The sequence below is a fragment of the Salvelinus alpinus genome, chromosome 4 (genome assembly GCF_045679555.1).
Source record: "Salvelinus alpinus chromosome 4, SLU_Salpinus.1, whole genome shotgun sequence".
NCBI lineage: Eukaryota > Metazoa > Chordata > Actinopteri > Salmoniformes > Salmonidae > Salvelinus > Salvelinus alpinus.
The window spans coordinates 22,058,334-22,073,316 of NC_092089.1; the positions used below are offsets into that span (position 1 = coordinate 22,058,334).

Here is a 14,983-nt window from a genome sequence, read left to right on the forward strand (position 1 = left end):
TGTGTGTGTGTGTGTGTGTGTGTGTGTGTGTGTGTGTGTGTGTGTGTGTGTGTGTGTGTGTGTGTGTTTGTATACTTTCGCTGTTGAAACCCTGTTCTCTCTGAGTAGAGCTATAAAGGCCTTTATTGGAAAACACTCTGGCTCACTTGTTCCTCCATCCCCTGTCATGCCCCCCCCCTCCACACACACACACACACACACACACACACACACACACACACACACACACACACACACACACACACACACACACACACACACACACACACACACACACACACACACACACACACACACACACACACACACACACACACACAGTGTGGGGAGATTGATGTGCGGGAGGTGACAGAAGCCCAGTCCCTTAAACTAGCACCTAGTCTCTCCAGGAGCAGAGTGGAGTGACTCCCTCTCCAGACGCTGACGTTGACAGTTAAATGCTTTAATCGGACTAAATCAGACCACGGGCTCTGGTGACGCAGGAGAGCAAGCTATAACAGGCCACAGGTACTGGTCATGACTCTGCCCAGCCACACAACACCTCATCAGACTCAGGAAGAGGAGAGACGGGTAGAAATTCAAAGTCTAGGTTAATCCCTGCTCACAGCCTCCAATGAATTGTCTGTGTTAGCTGCCAATGAAAGCTTGTCTGTGGAGAAAGTGTTAGCTGCCAATGAAAGCTTGTCTGTGGAGAAAGTGTTAGCTGCCAATGAAAGCTTGTCTATGGAGAAAGTGTTAGCTGCCAATGAAAGCTTGTCTGTGGAGAAAGTGTTAGCTGCCAATGAAAGCTTGTCTGTGGAGAAAGTGTTAGCTGCCAATGAAAGCTTGTCTGTGGAGAAAGTGTTAGCTGCCAATGAAAGCTTGTCTGTGGAGAAAGTGTTACCTGCCAATGAAAGCTTGTCTGTGGAGAAAGTGTTAGCTGCCAATGAAAGCTTGTCTGTGGAGAAAGTGTTAGCTGCCAATGAAAGCTTGTCTGTGGAGAAAGTGTTAGCTGCCAATGAAAGCTTGTCTGTGGAGAAAGTGTTAGCTGCCAATGAAAGCTTGTCTGTGGAGAAAGTGTTAGCTGCCAATGAAAGCTTGTCTGTGGAGAAAGTGTTAGCTGCCAATGAACGCTTGTCTGTGGAGAAAGTGTTAGCTGCCAATGAAAGCTTGTCTGTGGAGAAAGTGTTAGCTGCCAATGAACGCTTGTCTGTGGAGAAAGTGTTAGCTGCCAATGAACGCTTGTCTGTGGAGAAAGTGTTAGCTGCCAATGAAAGCTTGTCTGTGGAGAAAGTGTTAGCTGCCAATGAACGCTTGTCTGTGGAGAAAGTGTTAGCTGCCAATGAAAGCTTGTCTGTGGAGAAAGTGTTAGCTGCCAATGAACGCTTGTCTGTGGAGAAAGTGTTAGCTGCCAATGAACGCTTGTCTGTGGAGAAAGTGTTAGCTGCCAATGAACGCTTGTCTGTGGAGAAAGTGTTAGCTGCCAATGAAAGCTTGTCTGTGGAGAAAGTGTTAGCTGCCAATGAACGCTTGTCTGTGGAGAAAGTGTTAGCTGCCAATGAACGCTTGTCTGTGGAGAAAGTGTTGGCTGCCAATGAAAGCTTGTCTGTGGAGAAAGTGTTAGCTGCCAATGAAAGCTTGTCTGTGGAGAAAGTGTTAGCTGCCAATGAAAGCTTGTCTGTGGAGAAAGTGGGGTGATTTTGTTAGATATGACTGATTGATTCGTGCAACGTTCCAAGACTTGCATTGTATAATATACTGTTGTTTATATGCAGTGCAAATATTTATATTTCTTCTGCCGGGGCGGCAGGTAGCCTGGTGGTTAGAGAGGCAGGTAGCCTAGTGGTTAGAGAGGCAGGTAGCCTAGTGGTTAGAGAGGCAGGTAGCCTAGTGGTTAGAGAGGCAGGTAGCCTAGTGGTTAGAGAGGCAGGTAGCCTAGTGGTTAGAGAGGCAGGTAGCCTAGTGGTTAGAGAGGCAGGTAGCCTAGTGGTTAGAGAGGCAGGTAGCCTAGTGGTTAGAGAGGCAGGTAGCCTAGTGGTTAGAGAGGCAGGTAGCCTAGTGGTAAGAGAGGCAGGTAGCCTAGTGGTTAGAGAGGCAGGTAGCCTAGTGGTTAGAGAGGCAGGTAGCCTAGTGGTTAGAGAGGCAGGTAGCTTAGTGGTTAGAGAGGCAGGTAGCCTAGTGGTTAGAGAGGCAGGTAGCCTAGTGGTTAGAGAGGCAGGTAGCCTAGTGGTTAGAGAGGCAGGTAGCCTAGTGGTTAGAGAGGCAGGTAGCCTAGTGGTTAGAGAGGCAGGTAGCCTAGTGGTTAGAGAGGCAGGTAGCCTAGTGGTTAGAGAGGCAGGTAGCCTAGTGGTTAGAGAGGCAGGTAGCCTAGTGGTTAGAGAGGCAGGTAGCCTAGTGGTTAGAGAGGCAGGTAGCCTAGTGGTTAGAGAGGCAGGTAGCCTAGTGGTTAGAGAGGCAGGTAGCCTAGTGGTTAGAGAGGCAGGTAGCCTAGTGGTTAGAGAGGCAGGTAGCCTAGTGGTAAGAGAGGCAGGTAGCCTAGTGGTTAGAGAGGCAGGTAGCCTAGTGGTTAGAGAGGCAGGTAGCCTAGTGGTTAGAGAGGCAGGTAGCCTAGTGGTTAGAGAGGCAGGTAGCCTAGTGGTTAGAGAGGCAGGTAGCCTAGTGGTTAGAGAGGCAGGTAGCCTAGTGGTTAGAGAGGCAGGTAGCCTAGTGGTTAGAGAGGCAGGTAGCCTAGTGGTTAGAGAGGCAGGTAGCCTAGTGGTAAGAGAGGCAGGTAGCCTAGTGGTAAGAGAGGCAGGTAGCCTAGTGGTAAGAGAGGCAGGTAGCCTAGTGGTTAGAGAGGCAGGTAGCCTAGTGGTTAGAGAGGCAGGTAGCCTAGTGGTTAGAGAGGCAGGTAGCCTAGTGGTTAGAGAGGCAGGTAGCCTAGTGGTAAGAGAGGCAGGTAGCCTAGTGCTTAGAGCGTTGGACTAGTAACCTAAAGGATGCAAGATCAAATCCCCGAGCTGACAAGGTCAAAATCTGTAGTTCTACTCCTGAACAAGGCGGTTAACCCACTGTTCCTAGGCTGTTATTGAAGAGAAGAATTTGTTCTTAACAGACTTGCCTAGTTAAATAAATATCCTTCAGGTCAGAGTTGAAAAAGGCAAGTATTTTTGGAATTGGTAATATTTCAGCAATATTGTAACACAGTATTCCTGGAACTCATTGTGAAATGATAATGGTATCATTATGTGACTAGTCATTCAGGAATTTCCTAGCCTGGTTAACCAGATTTCTGTGTGTCAGGACTTTCCATGTGTATAGTTACCCAGTAGAGTTTTCATTTCTCATAATAGGAATTGCATTGTCATAATCCCAATCCTAATGCCTGGATGCTTGAGACTTCCTCTGTTTAGCCTGACCTCACCTGTGACCTGTGACCTGTGACAGCTCCAGGTCTCTAGGCTTAAGGGTCAGAGCTGGTCTGTCACTGTGACAGCTCCAGGTCTCTAGGCTTAAGGGTCAGAGCTGGTCTGTCACTGTGACAGCTCCAGGTCTCTAGGCTTAAGGGTCAGAGCTGGTCTGTCACTGTGACAGCTCCAGGTCTCTAGGCTTAAGGGTCAGAGCTGGTCTGTCACTGTGACAGCTCCAGGTCTCTAGGCTTAAGGGTCAGAGCTGGTCTGTCACTGTGACAGCTCCAGGTCTCTAGGCTTAAGGGTCAGAGCTGGTCTGTCACTGTGACAGCTCCAGGTCTCTAGGCTTAAGGGTCAGAGCTGGTCTGTCACTGTGACAGCTCCAGGTCTCTAGGCTTAAGGGTCAGAGCTGGTCTGTCACTGTGACAGCTCCAGGTCTCTAGGCTTAAGGGTCAGAGCTGGTCTGTCACTGTGACAGCTCCAGGTCTCTAGGCTTAAGGGTCAGAGCTGGTCTGTCACTGTGACAGCTCCAGGTCTCTAGGCTTAAGGGTCAGAGCTGGTCTGTCACTGTGACAGCTCCAGGTCTCTAGGCTTAAGGGTCAGAGCTGGTCTGTCACTGTGACAGCTCCAGGTCTCTAGGCTTAAGGGTCAGAGCTGGTCTGTCACTGTGACAGCTCCAGGTCTCTAGGCTTAAGGGTCAGAGCTGGTCTGTCACTGTGACAGCTCCAGGTCTCTAGGCTTAAGGGTCAGAGCTGGTCTGTCACTGTGACAGCTCCAGGTCTCTAGGCTTAAGGGTCAGAGCTGGTCTGTCACTGTGACAGCTCCAGGTCTCTAGGCTTAAGGGTCAGAGCTGGTCTGTCACTGTGACAGCTCCAGGTCTCTAGGCTTAAGGGTCAGAGCTGGTCTGTCACTGTGACAGCTCCAGGTCTCTAGGCTTAAGGGTCAGAGCTGGTCTGTCACTGTGACAGCTCCAGGTCTCTAGGCTTAAGGGTCAGAGCTGGTCTGTCACTGTGACAGCTCCAGGTCTCTAGGCTTAAGGGTCAGAGCTGGTCTGTCACTGTGACAGCTCCAGGTCTCTAGGCTTAAGGGTCAGAGCTGGTCTGTCACTGTGACAGCTCCAGGTCTCTAGGCTTAAGGGTCAGAGCTGGTCTGTCACTGTGACAGCTCCAGGTCTCTAGGCTTAAGGGTCAGAGCTGGTCTGTCACTGTGACAGCTCCAGGTCTCTAGGCTTAAGGGTCAGAGCTGGTCTGTCACTGTGACAGCTCCAGGTCTCTAGGCTTAAGGGTCAGAGCTGGTCTGTCACTGTGACAGCTCCAGGTCTCTAGGCTTAAGGGTCAGAGCTGGTCTGTCACTGTGACAGCTCCAGGTCTCTAGGCTTAAGGGTCAGAGCTGGTCTGTCACTGTGACAGCTCCAGGTCTCTAGGCTTAAGGGTCAGAGCTGGTCTGTCACTGTGACAGCTCCAGGTCTCTAGGCTTAAGGGTCAGAGCTGGTCTGTCACTGTGACAGCTCCAGGTCTCTAGGCTTAAGGGTCAGAGCTGGTCTGTCACTGTGACAGCTCCAGGTCTCTAGGCTTAAGGGTCAGAGCTGGTCTGTCACTGTGACAGCTCCAGGTCTCTAGGCTTAAGGGTCAGAGCTGGTCTGTCACTGTGACAGCTCCAGGTCTCTAGGCTTAAGGGTCAGAGCTGGTCTGTCACTGTGACAGCTCCAGGTCTCTAGGCTTAAGGGTCAGAGCTGGTCTGTCACTGTGACAGCTCCAGGTCTCTAGGCTTAAGGGTCAGAGCTGGTCTGTCACTGTGACAGCTCCAGGTCTCTAGGCTTAAGGGTCAGAGCTGGTCTGTCACTGTGACAGCTCCAGGTCTCTAGGCTTAAGGGTCAGAGCTGGTCTGTCACTGTGACAGCTCCAGGTCTCTAGGCTTAAGGGTCAGAGCTGGTCTGTCACTGTGACAGCTCCAGGTCTCTAGGCTTAAGGGTCAGAGCTGGTCTGTCACTGTGACAGCTCCAGGTCTCTAGGCTTAAGGGTCAGAGCTGGTCTGTCACTGTGACAGCTCCAGGTCTCTAGGCTTAAGGGTCAGAGCTGGTCTGTCACTGTGACAGCTCCAGGTCTCTAGGCTTAAGGGTCAGAGCTGGTCTGTCACTGTGACAGCTCCAGGTCTCTAGGCTTAAGGGTCAGAGCTGGTCTGTCACTGTGACAGCTCCAGGTCTCTAGGCTTAAGGGTCAGAGCTGGTCTGTCACTGTGACAGCTCCAGGTCTCTAGGCTTAAGGGTCAGAGCTGGTCTGTCACTGTGACAGCTCCAGGTCTCTAGGCTTAAGGGTCAGAGCTGGTCTGTCACTGTGACAGCTCCAGGTCTCTAGGCTTAAGGGTCAGAGCTGGTCTGTCACTGTGACAGCTCCAGGTCTCTAGGCTTAAGGGTCAGAGCTGGTCTGTCACTGTGACAGCTCCAGGTCTCTAGGCTTAAGGGTCAGAGCTGGTCTGTCACTGTGACAGCTCCAGGTCTCTAGGCTTAAGGGTCAGAGCTGGTCTGTCACTGTGACAGCTCCAGGTCTCTAGGCTTAAGGGTCAGAGCTGGTCTGTCACTGTGACAGCTCCAGGTCTCTAGGCTTAAGGGTCAGAGCTGGTCTGTCACTGTGACAGCTCCAGGTCTCTAGGCTTAAGGGTCAGAGCTGGTCTGTCACTGTGACAGCTCCAGGTCTCTAGGCTTAAGGGTCAGAGCTGGTCTGTCACTGTGACAGCTCCAGGTCTCTAGGCTTAAGGGTCAGAGCTGGTCTGTCACTGTGACAGCTCCAGGTCTCTAGGCTTAAGGGTCAGAGCTGGTCTGTCACTGTGACAGCTCCAGGTCTCTAGGCTTAAGGGTCAGAGCTGGTCTGTCACTGTGACAGATGGAGCAGTTATGTTTATTATTATTACATTTTTACGCCACGATGTCCATACACACAATAAAAATATATTTTAGACAGACAACTTTACTATTTACATTGTAAGACTGACAGATCTTTAATCCCCCACTCCCCTCCCGGCACGACAGCCAAATTCCCCTTTAGATAGACTACATAGAGGTGGATGGATCAGGACTTTCCTAACTCTAATTACCCTCATTTACTGGGGATTATGTCGCCTGTGGAGATGAAAACAATCACTAATTGTAGACCGTGTTTTCCATGATGTAGGTACTTTAGGTTCGCCAGGCAGATAGATAAATCTCACTAGAATAGATACAATGATGTACAGTATGCATGGCTCTGCAAACACGACATTGTAAACTCTTAGAATTTGCAATCACATTGCCTCAATCTAAATCTAACATTTTAATGTAACTCAAGCTTTTAGGTAGCTGATAATTCCCAAGGCTGTCCAAATGCAATTTTTTTTAAATTAATGATCTTTATTAAGAAAAACAAAACCAGTGTATGGGCTACAGTATGAAGTTGTTTAATATAACAGAAACAAATATGATAATGTAGTTTTATTCCAAAATGACATAGATTTTTTTGACACTTGAGTATAGCCTAGCCTGTGAGCTGTGCATTCCCTCTTCTGTGTGTTTCCCATGTTGTGTTGTAATAAAAGCATTGAGGGTTTAACTGTTTGGCCAGCTGAAATAACACAGTCCAACTCCTTTCTCTCTTTCTCTCTCTGTCTCTCCTTCTCCCTCTCTCTCTCCCCTGCCTGTAGAGTCATAAAAGCGCTGAGCAAGACTCTATAAATAGCACTGTGCTGGCTTCACGCCCCTGGCTGGAGGACAGGTCAAATTATGAAGGAAAAGAAGATGACAATTTTAAAGGCATAGCCCGCTAGCCTAGCCAGTAACTCAACCCGCTAACTTAGCCTGTAACTCAGCCCGCTAGCTTAGCCAGTAACTCAGCCCGCTAACTTAGCCTGTAACTCAGCCCGCTAGCTTAGCCAGTAACTCAGCCCGCTAACTTAGCCAGTAACTCAACCCGCTAACTTAGCCAGTAACTCAGCCCGCTAGCCTAGCCAGTAACTCAACCCGCTAACTTAGCCTGTAACTCAGCCCGCTAGCTTAGCCAGTAACTCAGCCCGCTAACTTAGCCAGTAACTCAACCCGCTAACTTAGCCTGTAACTCAGCCCGCTAACTTAGCCAGTAACTCAGCCTGCTAATTTAGCCTGTAACTCAGCCCGCTAGCTTAGCCAGTAACTCAGCCCGCTAACTTAGCCTGTAACTCAGCCCGCTAGCTTAGCCAGTAACTCAGCCCGCTAACTTAGCCTGTAACTCAGCCCGCTAGCTTAGCCAGTAACTCAGCCCGCTAACTTAGCCAGTAACTCAGCCCGCTAGCTTAGCCTGTAACTCAACCCGCTAACTTAGCCAGTAACTCAGCCCGCTAACTTAGCCAGTAACTCAGCCCGCTAGCTTAGCCTGTAACTCAACCCGCTAACTTAGCCAGTAACTCAGCCCGCTAACTTAGCCTGTAACTCAGCCCGCTAGCTAGCCAGTAACTCAGCCTGCTAACTTAGCCTGTAACTCAGCCCGCTAGCTTAGCCAGTAACTCAGCCCGCTAGCTTAGCCAGTAACTCAGCCCGCTAACTTAGCCTGTAGCCCAGCCCGCTAGCTTAGCCAGTAACTCAGCCCGCTAACTTAGCCAGTAACTCAGCCCGCTAGCTTAGCCTGTAACTCAACCCGCTAACTTAGCCAGTAACTCAGCCCGCTAACTTAGCCTGTAACTCAGCCCGCTAGCTAGCCAGTAACTCAGCCCGCTAGCTTAGCCAGTAACTCAGCCTGCTAACTTAGCCTGTAACTCAGCCCGCTAGCTTAGCCAGTAACTCAGCCCGCTAGCTTAGCCAGTAACTCAGCCCGCTAACTTAGCCTGTAACTCAGCCCGCTAGCTTAGCCAGTAACTCAGCCCGCTAATTTAGCCTGTAACTCAGCCCGCTAGCTTAGCCTGTAACTCAACTCGCTAACTTAGACAGTAACTCAGCCCGCTAGCTTAGCCAGTAACTCAGCCCGCTAGCTTAGCCAGTAACTCAGCCCGCTAGCTTAGCCAGTAACTCAGCCCGCTAGCTTAGCCTGTAACTCAGCCCGCTAGCTTAGCCAGTAACTCAGCCCGCTAGCTTAGCCAGTAACTCAGCCCGCTAACTTAGCCTGTAACTCAGCCCGCTAGCTTAGCCAGTAACTCAGCCCGCTAATTTAGCCTGTAACTCAGCCCGCTAGCTTAGCCTGTAACTCAACTCGCTAACTTAGACAGTAACTCAGCCCGCTAGCTTAGCCAGTAACTCAAGCCTGCTTAGCCAGTATCTCAGGCCCGCTTAGCCAGTAACTCATGCCTGCGTCTATCAGTGGTCAGAGAGAACATTCGACCTGACGTGTACAGTGGGGAGAACAAGTATTTGATACACTGACAATTTTGCAGGTTTTCCTACTTACAAAGCATGTAGAGGTCTGTAATTTTTATCATAGGTACACTTCAACTGTGAGAGAAGGAATCTAAAACAAAAATCCAGAAAATCACATTGTATGATTTTTAAGTAATTAATTTGCATTTTATTGCATGACATAAGTATTTGATACATCAGAAAAGCAGAACTGAATATTTGGTACAGAAACCTTAGTTTGCAATTACAGAGATCATACGTTTCCTGTAGTTCTTGACCAGGTTTGCACACACTGCAGCAGGGATTTTGGCCCACTCCTCCATACAGACCTTCTCCAGATCCTTCAGGTTTCGGGGCTGTCGCTGGGCAATACGGACTTTCGGCTCCCTCCAAAGATTTTCTATTGGGTTCAGGTCTGGAGACTGGCTAGGCCACTCCAGGACCTTGAGATGCTTCTTACGGAGCCACTCCTTAGTTGCCCTGGCTGTGTGTTTCGGGTCGTTGTCATGCTGGAAGACCCAGCCACGACCCATCTTCAATGCTCTTACTGAGGGAAGGAGGTTGTTGGTCAAGATCTCGCGATACATGGCCCCATCCATCCTCCCCTCAATACGGTGCAGTCGTCCTGTCCCCTTTGCAGAAAAGCATCCCCAAAGAATGATGTTTCCACCTCCATGCTTCACGGTTGGGATGGTGTTCTTGGGGTTGTACTCATCCTTCTATTCCTCCAAACACGGCGAGTGGAGTTTAGAGCAAAAAGCTCTATTTTTGTCTCATCAGACCACATGACCTTCTCCCATTCCTCCTCTGGATCATCCAGATGGTCATTGGCAAACTTCAGACGGGCCTGGACATGCGCTGGCTTGAGCAGGGGGACCTTGCGTGCGCTGCAGGATTTTAATCCATGACGGCGTAGTGTGTTACTAATGGTTTTCTTTGAGACTGTGGTCCCAGCTCTCTTCAGGTCATTGACCAGGTCCTGCCGTGTAGTTCTGGGCTGATCCCTCACATTCCTCATGATCATTGATGCCCCACGAGGTGAGATCTTGCATGGAGCCCCAGACCGAGGGTGATTGACCGTCATCTTGAACTTCTTCCATTTTCTAATAATTGTGCCAACAGTTGTTGCCTTCTCACCAAGCTGCTTGGCTATTGTCCTGTAGCCCATCCCAGCCTTGTACAGGTCTACAATTTATCCCTGATGTCCTTACACAGCTCTCTGGTCTTGGCCATTGTGGAGAGGTTGGAGTCTGTTTGATTGAGTGTGTGGACAGGTGTCTTTTATACAGGTAACGAGTTCAAACAGGTGCAGTTAATACAGGTAATGAGTGGAGAACAGGAGGGCTTCTTAAAGAAAAACTAACAGGTCTGTGAGAGCCGGAATTCTTACTGGTTGGTAGGTGATCAAATACTTATGTCATGCAATAAAATGCAAATTAATTACTTAAAAATCATACAATGTGATTTTCTGGATTTTTGTTTTAGATTCCGTCTCTCACAGTTGAAGTGTACCTATGATAAAAATGACAGACCTCTACATGCTTTGTAAGTAGGAAAACCTGCAAAATCGGCAGTGTATCAAATACTTGTTCTCCCCACTGTATGTTATGAGTCTAATTATCATGTTATGGGTTCTCTACGGGGCTCTGATGGAATAATACACTGTTCTGTTTTTAGAGCCAGACCAAAGCGATTGCTTCCTTCCCCCTGCCGTTCAAACAGATCATGTGGATGTATTATCAAACAATGAACTATTTTGTTCCTCTGTACCAGTGGAGGCTGCCGAGGGGAGGACGGCTCATAATAATGGCTGGAACAGAGCGAATTAAATGGCATCAAACAAATGGAAACCATGGAAACCATGTGCTTGATGTATTTGATACCATTCCACTCATTCCGCTCAAGCCATTACCACAAGCACGTCCTCCCCAATTAAGGTGCCACCAACCTCCTGTGCTCTGTAATGCTATCAATGCACAGCACTCCCTAGTGACCTAGTTGTGATGCAGTAGTTTGTGCTTTTTAAAAACCTGTTGTGTCACATGAAAGACTATGAAAGGGACAGTGTTGTCCTGGATGCACCCTGACCCCTGCTCTCTCTCCTGTGTTTTAGACAAGGACAAACGGAAGCAAAGCTGAAAGCTGTTACAGTTTTTTACAGTTGCTAACAAGTATTTACCTATACTTAAGATACTGTTTCTAAACTCTTAACACAGCAACACACCTACATCACACAATTAGCCGAATAGTTAAAGTTCTGCTCAGAACCACATTTTGTTCATTAAATACATTTCAAAATGCAAAACAACTCTACATACACTAACTCTATCAAAACACAGTAGACCCGACTCAATATCTAATCATTCTGTCAAAACACTAGCACATGTTTTCTATCCAAGAGGAGCGTATAGTCAATCATAACACAATGACTTTCAAAATACTAACAGTTGATGGCATTACAAAAACTGCATTACTTTTCAGGTTACGGTTCTACCTGCATACATTAGACAATATGAAATCCATTGTTTTTTATAATTCAGTTTCCTTTTACATTTTTTGGTTGTGTAACGCCTGTCGTCAGAAGGAGTGGACCAAAGCGCAGCATGGAAAGTGTTCATGATTTTATTTATTATCAAAAAACACTCGAACAAAGTAACAAAACGAAAGCGAACAGTTCTGTCAGGTAACAGAGACTAAACAGAAAATAACTACCCACAAAACACAGGTGGGAAAAAGGCTGCCTAAGTATGATTCCCAAACAGAGACAACGATAGACAGCTGCCTCTGATTGGGAATCACACTGGCCAAAAACAAAGAAATAGAAAACATAGAAATAAAGAAACTATAAACTAGAACAGGACTGGGCATTTTAGTGTTTTTTCCCTTCCGTGCCTTTTTTACTGTAATTGTGTTTTATTTTTACACATTTGGAACCAAAGTCCATGTATGTTGGATTTTTTGTTGATCACTGGCAGCAATTTCATGTTGCTAATAACGCTTTTACTGCAGCACTTCCTATTTCTTCTACTGTACGTTCTATGAAGTAAAGATGACTCATTCACTTTTAAATAGATAGTATGTTGCCAAAATTGCTCAACCTGTCACACCCTGGCCGAACCAAAATAGAGAATAACAGCCTCTCTATGGCCAGGGTGTGACTGGTTGAGGGTGTGACAGGTGAATGTGTACCTCTCTATGGCCAGGGTGTGACAGGTTGAGGGTGTGACAGGTGAATGTGTACCTCTCTATGGCCAGGGTGTGACAGGTGAATGTGTGAGTCATTGACCATTTTCGATGAACAAATACAGTTGAATATGTAAGATGGTTAAATAAAGAGCAAAATTATTGACCATTATTATATTATTATTTGTGCCCTGGTCCTATAAGAGCTCTTTGTCACTTCCCACGAGCTTTGTGGGAAGTTGTGACAAAAACTCACACTCATGGTTATGTTTAAGAAATGTACCGTATATGTGTGGCAGGTTTACACTGATGGTAAAAAACAACATTTGAGAGTGTGCTGACCCTGGTGCTAGAGGGGGTACGCAGCTGGAGGCTGAATGTTTGAAGGGGTACGGGACTATAGGGCATGTTTCCTCACATGATTGGCTGACTCAGGGCATGCTCCTTACACGATTAGCAGGCTCAGGGCATCTCACTGCATCCTACATCTGCAGTGTCCTGGATGCACCCTGACCCCTGCTCTCTCTCCATCCTACATCTGCAGTGTCCTGGATGCACCCTGACCCCTGCTCTCTCTCCATCCTACATCTGCAGTGTCCTGGATGCACCCTGACCCCTGCTCTCTCGCCATCCTACAATCTGAGATAATAGTTACTATTCCACTTGGTCAGGTGGTTGGGTCAGGGTGATCTGGGACGGTTGACACAGTTAGTTATATAATACATGTGTTTGTTTAACATGCAGAATATGGTGCTGGTTTGTTAATCTCAATGACTAACCAATCATCTTGAGATTGAACTAATAACCAACCTATCAGATATGGGCTGCTTGAACTAATAACCAACCTATCAGATATGGGCTGCTTGAACTAATAACCAACCTATCAGATATGGGCTGCTTGAACTAATAACCAACCTATCAGATATGGGCTGCTTGAACTAATAACCAACCTATCAGATATGGGCTGCTTGAACTAATAACCAACCTATCAGATATGGGCTGCTTGAACTAATAACCAACCTATCAGATATGGGCTGCTTGAACTAATAACCAACCTATCAGTAATGGGCTGCTTGAACTAATAACCAACCTATCAGTAATGGGCTGCTTGAACTAATAACCAACCTATCAGAAATGGGCTGCTTGAACTAATAACCAACCTATCAGTAATGGGCTGCTTGAACTAATAACCAACCTATCAGAAATGGGCTGCTTGAACTAATAACCAACCTATCAGTAATGGGCTGCTTGAACTAATAACCAACCTATCAGAAATGGGCTGCTTGAACTAATAACCAACCTATCAGAAATGGGCTGCTTGAACTAATAACCAACCTATCAGTAATGGGCTGCTTGAACTAATAACCAACCTATCAGAAATGGGCTGCTTGAACTAATAACCAACCTATCAGATATGTGCTGCTTGAACTAATAACCAACCTATCAGAAATGGGCTGCTTGAACTAATAACCAACCTATCAGATATGGGCTGCTTGAACTAATAACCAACCTATCAGATATGGGCTGCTTGAACTAATAACCAACCTATCAGAAATGGGCTGCCACTAAGAATAGAAGTTACGTTGTCAACATACAGAATATCACAGGCACCATAAACTACCAGGAAAGAAAAACAACAGTAGCAAGACCTTGTAAGGATGAGGAAGTATATTTGATTTGGATAGTATGTTTTGGAAAAAGGGATATAAGGATGAATCTTGTACGAGAGAAAGAAATGAAGAATCCCAGTTGAGAGAGGGTAGAGAGATAGAGAGATGAGAGAGGGTAGAGAGATGAGAGAGGGTAGAGAGATAGAGAGATGAGAGAGGGTAGAGAGATGCGAGAGAGAGATGAGAGAGGGAGAGAGATAGAGAGAGAGAGAGATGAGAGAGGGTAGAGAGATAGATAGAGAGAGATGAGAGAGGGAGAGAGATAGAGAGAGAGATGAGAGAGGGTAGAGAGATAGAGAGATGAGAGAGGGAGAGAGATAGAGAGAGAGATGAGAGAGGGTAGAGAGATTGAGAGAGGGTAGAGAGATGAGAGATGAGAGAGGGAGAGAGATAGAGAGAGGGTAGAGAGATAGAGAGAGAGAGATGAGAGAGGGAGAGATAGAGAGAGAGAGAGATGAGAGAGGGTAGAGAGATAGATAGAGAGAGATGTACAGACTTAGTGAGCATAGCCTTGCTATTGAGAAAGGCCGCCGTAGGCAGACATGGCTCTCAAGAGAAGACAGGCTATGTGCACACTGCCCACAAAATGAGGTGGAAACTGAGCTGCACTTCCTAACCTCCTGCCCAATGTATGACCATATTAGAGAGACATATTTCCCTCAGATTACACAGATCCACAAAGAATTTGAAAACAAATCCAATTTTGATAAACTCCCATATCTACTGGGAGAAATTCCACAGTGTGCCATCACAGCAGCAAGATTTGTGACCTGTTGCCACAAGAAAAGGGCAACCAGTGAAGAACAAACACCATTGTAAATACAACCCATATTTATGCTTATTTATTTTAACTTGTGTGCCTTAACTATTTGTACATTGTTACAACACTGTATATATATAATATAACATTTGTAATGTCTTTATTGTTTTGAAACTTCTGTATGTGTAATGTTTACTGTTAATTTGTATTGTTTATTTCACTTTTGTATAATATCTACCTCACTTGCTTTGGCAATGTTAACACATGTTTCCCATGCCAATAAAGCCCCTTGAATTGAATTGAATTGAATTGAATTGAGATGGGAGAGGGAGAGAGAGAGAGATGAGAGAGGGTAGAGAGAGGGAGATGAGAGAGGGAGAGAGATAGAGAGAGAGATGAGAGAGGGTAGAGAGATAGAGAGATGAGAGAGGGTAGAGAGATGAGAGAGAGAGATGAGAGAGGGAGAGAGATAGAGAGAGAGATGAGAGAGAGAGAGAGAGATGAGAGAGGGTAGAGAGAGATGAGAGAGGGAGAGAGATAGAGAGAGAGATGAGAGAGGGTAGAGAGATAGAGAGATGAGAGAGGGAGAGAGATAGAGAGAGAGATGAGAGAGGGTAGAGATTGAGAGAGGGTAGAGAGATGAGAGATGAGAGAGGGAGAGAGATAGAGAGAG

At 46.9% G+C, this 14,983-nt stretch overlaps 1 protein-coding gene across 2 annotated transcripts in view; it reads left to right on the plus strand.

The window, feature by feature from the left end:
• The window catches only part of hdac9b (histone deacetylase 9b), a 156,673-nt gene that overhangs the window by 80,937 nt on the left and 60,753 nt on the right, over positions 1 to 14,983 (plus strand). The gene's annotated exons all lie outside the window — the stretch shown is intronic.